This window comes from Homarus americanus, unplaced genomic scaffold (assembly GCF_018991925.1).
Source record: "Homarus americanus isolate GMGI-L3 unplaced genomic scaffold, GMGI_Hamer_2.0 scaffold19065, whole genome shotgun sequence".
In the NCBI taxonomy this organism is placed as follows: domain Eukaryota; kingdom Metazoa; phylum Arthropoda; class Malacostraca; order Decapoda; family Nephropidae; genus Homarus; species Homarus americanus.
The window spans coordinates 1,173,853-1,185,702 of NW_024757463.1; the positions used below are offsets into that span (position 1 = coordinate 1,173,853).

General features: G+C 41.3%; 1 long non-coding RNA gene across 1 annotated transcript in view; it reads right to left on the bottom strand.

Annotated features, from left to right (window-relative positions):
- Window position 1: 1 nt before the first annotated feature.
- Window positions 2-11,850, bottom strand: part of LOC121857493 — a 24,065-nt gene continuing 12,216 nt past the window's right edge. The window contains exon 3 of the long non-coding RNA XR_006087207.1: window positions 2-3,555. This is a non-coding gene — a long non-coding RNA (uncharacterized LOC121857493). The remainder of the gene's footprint in view (window positions 3,556-11,850) is intronic.

Sequence of the window (11,850 nt, forward strand, 5' to 3'; positions counted from 1 at the left end):
ATAATTCAAGAACCATAACTTACAAATTAATGGATAAATGACTTGAAATTTACGAAACACACATTAATTACGATTTTAAACTGAATACATATTAAAAAAAACATCCACATTAACTATTTCACGTAGAGGAAAAGTTGTTAAAATGCGTAGGTGATATTTTTCGCATTTTAGGTGGAATAAAAGCGAAATTATTCTCGGTTTAAATACCTCTTGTAAGATGGTTAGTTTACGTTAGACTACGGGATTAAAGGGCTATATAGGCCACTCAGAGGGGATTTTTACAATGTTTGGGCCACTCAAAGAGGATTTTTACAATGTTTGGGCCACTCATAGAGGATTTTTACCTTATGTATGGGCCACTCATTGGGGATTTTTACAATGTTTGGGCCACTCATAAAGGATTTTTACAATGTTTGGGCCACTCATAGAGGATTTTTACCTTATGTATGGGCCACTCATAAAGGATTTTTACAATGTTTGGGCCACTCATAGAGGATTTTTACCTTATGTATGGGCCACTCTGAGGGGATTTTTACAATGTTTGGGCCACTCATAGAGGATTTTTACCTTATGTATGGGCCACTCATAGAGGATTTTTATACATGGGCCACTCATAGGGGATATTTATACTATGTAGGCCACTCATTAGGGATTAATTATTACTTATATATCGCTCTCTCTCACTCTACCTCTCTCTCTCTCACTCTCTCTCTCTCTCTCTCAACTCAGATATCACTACGCCGACATTAACCACCAATAAAAATAAAAAATCACTGACCTATTAAATCTGAAGGACATATTAAATACTTTCAAAAACGCCCACCATGAATCCGGATTCTTAATTCTCTCCGCTGACCAGTTTGTTTACCAAGTCGGATTAATGAGTGTTACGCGAACGGTATTTTAGGATTTAATCTGGATTTTAATATACTCGATTAGGATTTGATGGATTATTTATAGATTGGGATTAATATATAGTGGATTATTTAATTAGGGTTAATTATTGACGGATTAATTGAGGTTTGGATTATAATCTGGCGAATAATTTAATCAGTATAAACTAAATATTAACGTATGCCATAAAACCGTAAATGCTTTCATCAAAACATTATTTCCTCATTTTACATCGACTATAAGTAAATACAAGTTACTTAAATATATCAAAAATAATTTATTCATATATAAATGCTTAAAATTATATTGTTTTTCATCTTTTATAAGCAATAACTTTACTCCAAATCAGTAGGTGAGTTATGGACACGGTCACGGCGGTTCCAATAATATCCCCCGACTCACTAAACCACATGTGATCTAAAACACTATTTAAACTATCTAAACCTAACCTAACCCTACTAATATCTCCCTCATGTTAAATTACACGTGTTAAACTACCCCCCAACACCAGGAAGTTAATTAATAATGTTAGTTTATGGTGTTAAATAAGGTTGCATTCTGTTGTTCCATCTTGTGAGAATATTCCCTTATAAAGACCTACTATAACTCCCTCGTTCATCCTCATATATTTAACCTGTTTTAACTACCTAATGGGCTGTTAATGGGTCAATGGGTGATAGTTATAATAGAGGAAATAGGTAATACACTTAGATGTTTCTTGTATAATTATATCATAAATTATAATGATTTTTTCTCACGTCAAAAATATCAGAACTTTTTTTTTTTTGCTTTATTTATTTTTTAGGAATAAATTGGTGTTATTTTTTACGATTAAACATACAATTAGTTGAAAATTCCTCCCCACAACATTATAATAAATTACCATATACGATCTACGACTCATTAGACACACCAAACCCACTAAGGTCACATTTAATCACCAAGGTCACTACTAATCATCTTGCAATCACCGAGAAAATCACTGTTGCAATGGTGATAATTAACACCAATCACCAATCACTGGAGATATTATAATTGGCAATATTTCCCAGCCACTATGCCTATTATAAACACAAGGCCATAATCTCTCACTATTTATCTCTCAAGTCATTATATCTCCCTTAATAAGAGACCTGAGAGACATAGAATCACTAGTGAGAGACGAGAGACGGCCCCGAGACACCATCCAGAGAGATAGAAGTCCATGAACTGATGGTAGACGCAGCCCTGACCACCTTGGACTAGGGGTGGGTACGGTTTACTGCCCCGGCTACATCTCTATATATGCCGAGATGTCTTAGGTTAGGTTTAGATATCTATTACAATGACTTCCACGAGTAATTGATGACTTTATTGGGAATTATCTTATGACATCTCTCTTTCTCTCTCTTTCTCTTTAATGTAGGAACCTTTGAGAATCTATCTTTGTGTGGTAGCTTAAATAAGTCAGTTAGATACGTTCTCACATCACAAAATAGAAGAAAAATATATAAAATAAATATCTTGTATGGAAAATTTATGACCTTGGGAGCATAAGACATCTGGCAACACTGCACCATGTAAACACCTCCTCCTCCTCCCTCCAGATACTGTTTATATCACCTTGCTGACGGCTTAAACTAAACTGTGCAAGATGTAAGCTATCTTCAGCTATAATCCTACCCCCCAGCTATCCTCCAGAACCTTTATTTGACCTTGAGAACAAACAAGAGATATAATTTAGCCGTTTTCTCTCCACCCGTTTTCTGTAATGACTCTTCCCCGGGGTAACTAAGCCTTATGTTGTGACGCTCGCTAGACCAATTAAATGACAGATATTCACTCATATATTGATGCTCTCTTCCAACAAGCACTAAATACTATAAAAGCTTGTTATTCGTCATTTAAAATAACCTGAGAACGAATTTGCAATACTGAGAAGCAATTAACACATTCGAATTTAAATATAGACATCTTCAAAGACACTATCAAATCATGTATAGACATCTTCAAAGACACTATCAAATCATGTATAGACATCTTCAAAGACACTATTAAATCGTAATTATAATCATCCTTAACCACTAAAAACTCTCTCTAATCCTCCGTAGATATCTTAGAAGACAGATTCAAGACACCAAAACAAGTCCAAGCATCCTAAACTACACCAAGATATTTGATACAACACCTACCCAAGACATCTTCACGGGGATGAGAGAGGCACCAGCCATTCACCCAATCTTGTGAATGGAAGGCGAGCGTGAGTGACCTTCATTGGTGGACACGTCAGCCAATCAACGACCGGCTACTTTGTTTACATTTCAACCATAACTAAAATATTTCACTTTCCTGTAATTCTAACGTGAAATCCATAATAAAAACTGTATTACCTGTAGCTAAAATAACCTAAATAACTGTAGAATCATTAACCTGTACTTTAAATACCTGTAACCTACCGTACCTGTAATAATACCTACATTAATACACCTGTAACCTACTGTACCTGTAATAATACCTAAATTAACACACCTGTAACCTACTGTACCTGTAATAATACCTAAATTAACACACCTGTAACGTACTGTACCTGTAATTAAACATCTCAACTTACCTGTACAATACGTCTGTACCTTACTGTACCTGTACCGGCCGACTGTAACCTCTCCACAGTCCAAAACTCACCTGTAATGACCAAAATACAGTATTAATGATGTTATACGTTACGATAATTAGTAGTGTAGTGATTGGGTAATTAGTTGGATAGGTAATTAGTGAGTTGTATACTGAGTTATGATTGGCTGATTGGATTGGGGGTAGTTTAGTGAATCTGGGGACATTTTCTGTCTGTCTGTGTGTGTGTGTGTGTGTGTGTGTCTGTCTGTCTCTCTGTTAAAACCACATATACATACATACATACATGCATGCACTCACACAAAGACTCAATTGCACGCACACGCACGCACACACACAACACCTCCATTACACCAAGTGGTCACATCCGGATCACCCCCCCCCCCCAGGAAGGAGAGGTGAGAGGTCGATAACACATAGGGATAGGCGGTATTAATGGACCAATAGGAAGCCTCCATCCCTTTGTCTAGAAACCAAACCTAAACCTAACCTAACCTAACCAAACCTAACCTAACCTAACCTAACCAAACCCAAACCAAACCTAACCTAACCAAACCTAACATAATGGGTTCAGGAATAAGGTTCAGGGGTTTGGATCCAGAGTACATGGGTTCGAAAGTAGGGGTTCAGGAGGTTAGGTTAGGATTAGGTTAGTATTACGTTAGGTTACGTTAGGTTAGGTTACGTTAGGTTAGTATTACGTTAGGTTACGTTAGGTTAGTATTAGGTTAGGTTACGTTAGATTAGTATTAGGTTAGGTTACGTTAGGTTAGTGTTAGGTTACGTTAGGTTACGTTAGGTTACGTTAGGTTACGTTAGGTTTGGTTAGTATTACGTAGTGTTACGTTAGGTTAGATTAGTATTAGGTTAGGTTACGTTAGGTTTGGTTAGTATTACGTTAGGTTACGTTAGGTTACGTTAGGTTTGGTTAGTATTACGTTAGGTTACGTTAGGTTTGGTTAGTATTACGTAGTGTTACGTTAGGTTAGATTAGTATTAGGTTAGGTTAGGTTAGGTGGTGGAAGTGAGAGATAATGGCCGTCATTATATACCGTAAGAGGGAGTTGTCTACATTCCCTCACTTGTCTTGAATAACACCTCCTTGTTGTGTGTCTCCCCCTGCCCCTGTGTGGATGTCTGTCTGTTTCTATCTGTCTTATGTATGTATGTATGTATGCATGTTTCTCTGTGTATGTATCTAAGTATGTTTTTCTGTGTATGTATGTATGATTCTCTCTCTCTCTCTCTCTCTCTCTCTCCCAGGTGAGAGATCAGGGAGAGAGATAAGGAGAGAATGTTATTGTCTCTTATTGTAATACTGGGAGGGAGGGAGGAGGAGGGAGGGAGGGAGGGAGGAGGAGGAGGAGGAGGAGGAGGAGGAGGAGGAGGAGGAGGAGGAGGAGGAGGAGGGAGGTAAGTGGGTAGGGAGGGCAGGAGGGAGAGAGGTAGAGAAAACAGTAACGTAACCTCGCTCTAGGAGACAAAACCCGTTATCACCTCCTTACTAAATACGGTTCAACACCCGAGAATTCCACTATATTAAGGTTCAACAGCTGATGGTCCATTATACTGGGGTCTAACAGCTGATGGATTCATTATATCGGGATTAAACAGTGAGAGGTTCATAATACTGGGGTTCAACAGCTGATGGGTTCACTACACAGGGGTTAAAACAACTGACCGTCCACTGTATCAGGGCTTAACAGCTAATGGGTTCACTATACCAAGGTCCAACAACTAATGGGTTCACTATATCGAGTTTTTTTTAACACCTGGGCATCCGTACAGTATATCGGGGTTCAAAATGACGAGGTTCTATATATCGGGGTTCAATACCTGTTTGTTTACCTTTATGAGATGTGTTTACCTGAGTGGCTGAAGAGTCGTCTTGGGGGAACTGGTCGCTAAGGGTCGTTCACAGGAGTCGTGTACGTCTATGGCACGTACATGTGAGTCGTGTACGTCATCTGAAGGTATACATGGTTCCCCGTGTGCGTGAGATTCTGATGCTTCATGTATGTCAGTTGAACGCACACATTCATCTTCTATAACCGGTTTACGTACATGGGGATGTTGCTCCAGAGATGTACACACATGTAAACCTTTTAATCCTGGGGTTGTAAAACGTACATCAGGTCCGTGTGTACGTACTGATGAAGCGTCATGTACGTTTGAGGAACTCCACATACGCGTACACTGATGGACATGTGTACCCTTGTCCAAGTCATGTACGTGTGTGTGCGTCAGGGGAGCTGGGTGTACATGAGAGGTACACACATCAGCCTCCAGATGTACACCATCATGAACGTCCGTGGATTTAAACGTCACGGACTTCCTAACACGTCCGTTTTCAAGTCCACTAGACGTCGTGGTTAAAATGGGCTTGTTACCACGTCCATTACTCTCTCTAAGGGTCGTTGAGGGTCGAACAACCTTAATACAACGACCAGGGTCTTGTGAGAGGGGCGCGGAGGACATTTTTCGCAAAGGTTGATGTCCCAATTCTTGTAGGTGAGAGGAAATGGACATCGAAGACATCAATGGACATCCAGTTGTATTTTGGGTTGACATCACGAGAGGGTCACACTTCTCAAGGACATCAGGGTCGGATTGTGACCTCCTTAATATCTGATGTCCCCAGGAAGTTGAAGTACCAGATTGATGTAAATTTCTAGGTTGACATCTGTTTACCTCGTTTCTGGACATCACTGGACACTGGTTTGCATCCTTTGGGACATCTCGTATGTTGGGATCTTCCTGTGGACGTCTAGGTACTTTAGGACACCGAGGTAAAGCACTTGGGACATCAAAATTCAACGAGAGAGCCTTTGTATCTGATGCTTTAACACATCTGGACATCCCACTTTCAAATCCAATCATTGGGACATCAACACTAGAAACAGCTTTACTATTGGACACCACAGGACACTGATCCGAGGAGACATCTGAAACATTTCCTGTACTAGACGAGAAAATCTTACCCTCACACAATTTACCCAAATCCCTGGACATCACACACGACGCAGAAGTCCTCCCACGAATGTCCTTTCCAAGATTCTTATTGGTGATGTCCGAATGTCCACTTGCCGAGGTTTCATTCCCGAATTGAAACCATCCATAGAGGGGGTTATCGACAAGCAATGCCCAAGCAGAGGTGCCTAAATGCTTGTGGATATATCGACTTCCTTGACAAGCACGCATGGCTGAAGTTCCAAGCATAGGGAAACTGCTGCGGTGACGAGTGACCCCCTTTAGGAACGCCGCATTTGTCCTTAAGGCAACGACTGGTTTCTCAAGACCCTCTGGCTGACTGGGAGTGACTGGTTGAGGGAATGAGGTCAAAGATACTGAGTGTGGGCGAGAGATTGTTGACTGTGGGCGTGTGTCTGTCGCTTGTGGGCGTATGTCTGTTGCTTGAGGGTGTTTGACTGTTGGTTTTGACTGGGTGACTGGTGGGTGATGATCTCTTGGACTGCATGAAGCTATCGACTGTGGACGAGAGACTGTTGGTTGCCGGCGAATAACTGTTGCTTGTGGGCCAAAGACTGTCGCTTGTGGGCGTGTAACTGGTGGCTGCGAGTGATTGACTGGTAAACTAGACCGTCTAACTGTTGATCGAGGGCAAGTAACAGCTACCGGTTGTGGAGATAAGATTCCTAACTGTTTGTGACTGACCGGAGACTGGGTACCTATCTGTAGACACGAAACTGTTAACTGTGGACTGGAGACTTTAAGTTTGAGCCCACTTGCCGGTTCCAACTGATGTCGACCACCTGTGACATCACTTTGACTCTCAGAACACCCTGATGTCATTCCAGCAACACTTGTGACATCATCTATCTTCTTAGAACACCCTGACGTCTTTCCAGCAACACTTGTGACATCATCCATCTTCTTAGAACACCCTGACGTCTTTCCAGCAACACTCGTGACATCATCGAGCCTCTTATAACACCCTGACGTCTTTCCAGCAACAGTTGTGACATCATCCAGCCTCTTATAACACCCTGACGTCTTTCCATCAACAGTTGTGACATCATCGAGTTTCTTACAACCTGACGTCATTCCAGAAACACTTATGACATCACCTAACCTCCCAGAACACCGTGATGTCATTCCAGTATCTCTCATCCTCGCCCATAACACTTTCTGGAAGCTATCGTCGAGGTATATCCCTGGAACACCAAGGCAAAGTAAATTATTCTTAATTCCAGGTTCACAATCGAGGTCTCCTGCATTTTGTATGGGTTTGAGTTCTGGTACGGGCACAACTGGAGCCGAATCCGACCTTTTATGCTTGGGTACATGGTATTCCAGACTGTTTGGTTGGGTTCCTTGGTATTCCAGATTGTTTGGTTGGGTTCCTTGGTATTTCAGACTGTTTGGTTGGGTTCCTTGGTATTCCAGATTGTTTGGTTGGGTTCCTTGGTATTCCAGATTGTTTGGTTGGGTTCCTTGGTATTCCAGATTGTTTGGTTGGGTTCCTTGGTATTCCGGATTGTTTGGTTGGGTTCCTTGGTATTCCAGATTGTTTGGTTGGGTTCCTTGGTATTCCAGATTGTTTGGTTGGGTTCCTTGGTATTCCAGATTGTTTGGTTGGGTTCCTTGGTATTTCAGACTGTTTGGTTGGGTTCCTTGGTATTCCAGACTGTTTGGTTGGGTTCCTTGGTATTTCAGACTGTTTGGTTGGGTTCCTTGGTATTCCAGATTGTTTGGTTGGGTTCCTTGGTATTCCAGATTGTTTGGTTGGGTTCCTTGGCATTCCAGACTGCTTGGTTGGATATCCTGACCTTCCAGACTCCATTTGTTGGCATCTAATCTTCCAGGACCTTGCAATACCCCATCTTTCCTCCCTGCAACCTCTTTCTCAATCTGATCTAACTGCCTCAGGGTATGGATTCCAGTCATTTCATTTCCAGGATTGTTTAATTTCTGTGTTAATTTTCTCCCTTTGTCTATATCTATCATCACTAGGCGCCTCCAAGCCATCTTCCTCGCTAAAACAGCTTCCTCGTCACAGCCACCAACCCCCATTGGGTAGAGGATGTATTCTCGAGAGCTGGAGCTGTGTATCTTTCCAGAGACTAAATCACAGCTTCCAGGAATTTGTTTTTTCTTTGGGTGTTTTCCAGGAACATTGAGGTATTCTGGATTGGCTTGAAGTTTCCCTGGATTTGGATGAAGCTTCCCTGGATCGGATTGAAGCTTCCCTGGATTGGATTGAAGCTTCCCTGGATTTGGATGAAGCTTCCCTGGATTGGATTGAAGCTTCCCTGGATCGGATTGAAGCTTCCCTGGATTGGATTGAAGCTTCCCTGGATTGGATTGAAGCTTCCCTGGATTGGATTGAAGCTTCCCTGGATTGGATTGAAGCTTCCCTGGATTGGACTGATAGCTGAAGACCATTTTCGAAGCCTCTTTACCTCCACAGGCCATCTCACCCGGGGCTTCAGGAATTGTTGAAGCCCCTAGAGACGACTGATACATGAAGCTCCTCTTGGGCTTCGGAGGAGGAGCACTATGTTGGGCAGTTGAAGCCCTCGGGACAGGAGGCTTACCTGACACTACAGAAGGAGGCTCTGGGATATCCTGAGGCATCCTTGGTCTATTCCAGGGATGTGACTATTCCAGGGATGTGACTATTCCAGGGATGTGTCTATCTATCAAAGTCTATCCTCCCCGCCACTGAGATGACCTCCTCAAGGGCCTTAATGTTCAGCCAATCACGTGACGAGAAGATCCCCTAAAGATCTTTGTATTCAGCCAATCACGTGACGAGAAGATCCCCTCAAGATCTTTGTATTCAGCCAATCACGTGACCAGATCCCCACAAGGCCTTCATAATCAACCAATCACGTGGCCCCTTACAACGTCACCAAAATAAAAACATCATTTTTTGAAGTCCTTTGGTAGTTATGGTTGATCTTGAAGCCTAAGACCAAATCCTGGTTGAATGGTTGATCTTAACACCCTCAACCAAGTCACTATGGTTGAAACTGGTTGATACCTGGTTGAATATGGTTTAAAAACACCTGTAAAGGCAAATCAACCTCAATAAAATGACTCTGGTTGATTATGGTTGACGATAAAGATGGCATTTACGATCAATTCTTCCATTCCAGTTGATTGAAAATAGATGGAAATTGATGAATGGATTTGAAACACAAGATAGAACCAGATTGAACAGTTGTGGGGTTAGGTTAGGTGGGGTCTTAAGCCTGGCAGGTCTTAAGTTAGGCAGGTGTGTGTGTGTGTGTGTGTGTGTGTGTGTGTGTGTGTGTGTGTGTGTGATGAGGGCCCAAGATACTGGTTGTGCAGCTGCTGGTAGCGGTGGCAGGTGATGGTAGTGGTGGCAGGTGATGGTAGGAGAGAGAGAGAGAGAGAGAGAGAGAGAATCATGACACTTTAGATCATTCACAAAGACACTTTTTTACAATATATCTTTCACTTAAAAACCCACTTAAGACAGTTTATAAGTACGAGATATCACTTAGAAATGCCACTAAGATCTAGTCACTTTAGCGGATGAGATTCTGTTTCTTTTGATACACTTCTGACTTTCCCGCGAGTTTGAGAGACATTACCGTATAACTATTCTTAATAATCTATCTACTTTTCACACTTATAATCCATGTAAGTAACTTTTCTATAATGTTTAGTATCACTTATAATTACTTTTTGTATTATAGGCACTTAAATATAACTTTTTTAGGATATTTTTCATTTTTTTCTAAATTTGAAGAATGTTTCAATTTTTTTTCGTCTCAGTAAACACAACTTTGGTTAGTTTTTCCCAGATTACATATTTTTAGTAGTTTTTCAAAAGTTTAGAGTCAAATTTTTAATAAACCCATCAAAAAAATCGGGTATTTTTTCAAGATTTTTATATTTTTGGGGTAAATTTTACGTCAAATTTACGTCAATTGCAATTTTCTTATAGTTTAAAAATTTGAAGATTTTTTCTTTTAAACTTTTAGTCAACAAACTACCACAATCACCACTACCACAATCACTACTACCACAATCACTACTACCACAATCCACTTCACTACCACAACCACCACCAACCACAATCCACCACCACTCTCATCCCCCCCAACAAGACAACTACCACCCATTCTTCCTACCACCCCCATCAACACCCCCCCCCCTATTGCCGTACACAGTAATTATTTAATGTCATTACAATTCGTTTTGTCTCATTATATTTCGTTCACTAATGACTTCCTGTGTGTGTGTGTGTGTGTGTGTGTGTGTGTATCGTCACCTAACAATCTAACAGCATCGCATATTTCTACATACATACATACATACATACATACATACATACATGATACATACATACATACATACACGTACAGGTAACAATAGAAGTAATTAAAACTAAGGTGACGCCTCTCTCTCTCGCTCTCTCTCTCTCTCTCTCTCTCTCTCCTTCTCTCTCTCTCTCTCTCTTTAAGACGACAACACTAGAGGGAGGAGCTGAGGCAACTTCCGGCTGTTCCTCCCTTCCTGAGAGAGAGAGAGAGAGAGAGAGAGAGAGAGAGAGAGTCATCCAAGCAGTTAATAGAAAACTTCTGGACCATGAAACAGTTGTCACCTCACCCCCCGTTTTCTTTTCATCCTTCGCCCCGCTTCCCGTTTTCTTTGTCAATACTAAACTGGTTCTATTCTGTCTTTTGTTTTAGGGGGAGAAAATTTTGTTTTTGTTTATGTTATTGTGGAGATGTTTGAGGGAGGGAAGGACACACACACACACACACACACACACACACACACACACACACACACACACACCTACCTCCCACCCCACAACACTCAATGTAAACAAGACTCACACACCTGTCTACACCCCCGTAACACACACCTGTCTATACCCCATACACACACCTGTCTATACCCCATACACACACCTGTCTATACCCCGTACACACACCTGTCTACACCTTCAATGCGTGTGTGTTTATCTGACCTCAAGACATACTGACCTAATAAATCAACCTTGTGATGTACTGAAGATGTAAGCACCTGAATATAAGCTCCCTAGTTCTTAAACCTGACCTAACCTAACCTAACTTGACCTGACCTAAAAGGACCTCACCTAACCTAATCTATCCTTGTCTAGTGTCACCTAACCTGACCTGACCTAACCTAACTTGACCTAACCTAACTTGACCTGACCTAACTTGACCTATCCTGACCTAACCTAACTTGACCTGACCTAACTTGACCTAACCTAATCTATCCTTGTCTAGTGTAACCTAACCTAACCTGACCTGAACTAACCTAACCTGATGTAACCTGACCTGACCTGACCTCACACCTGGGGTCAATTAACTTTCATCA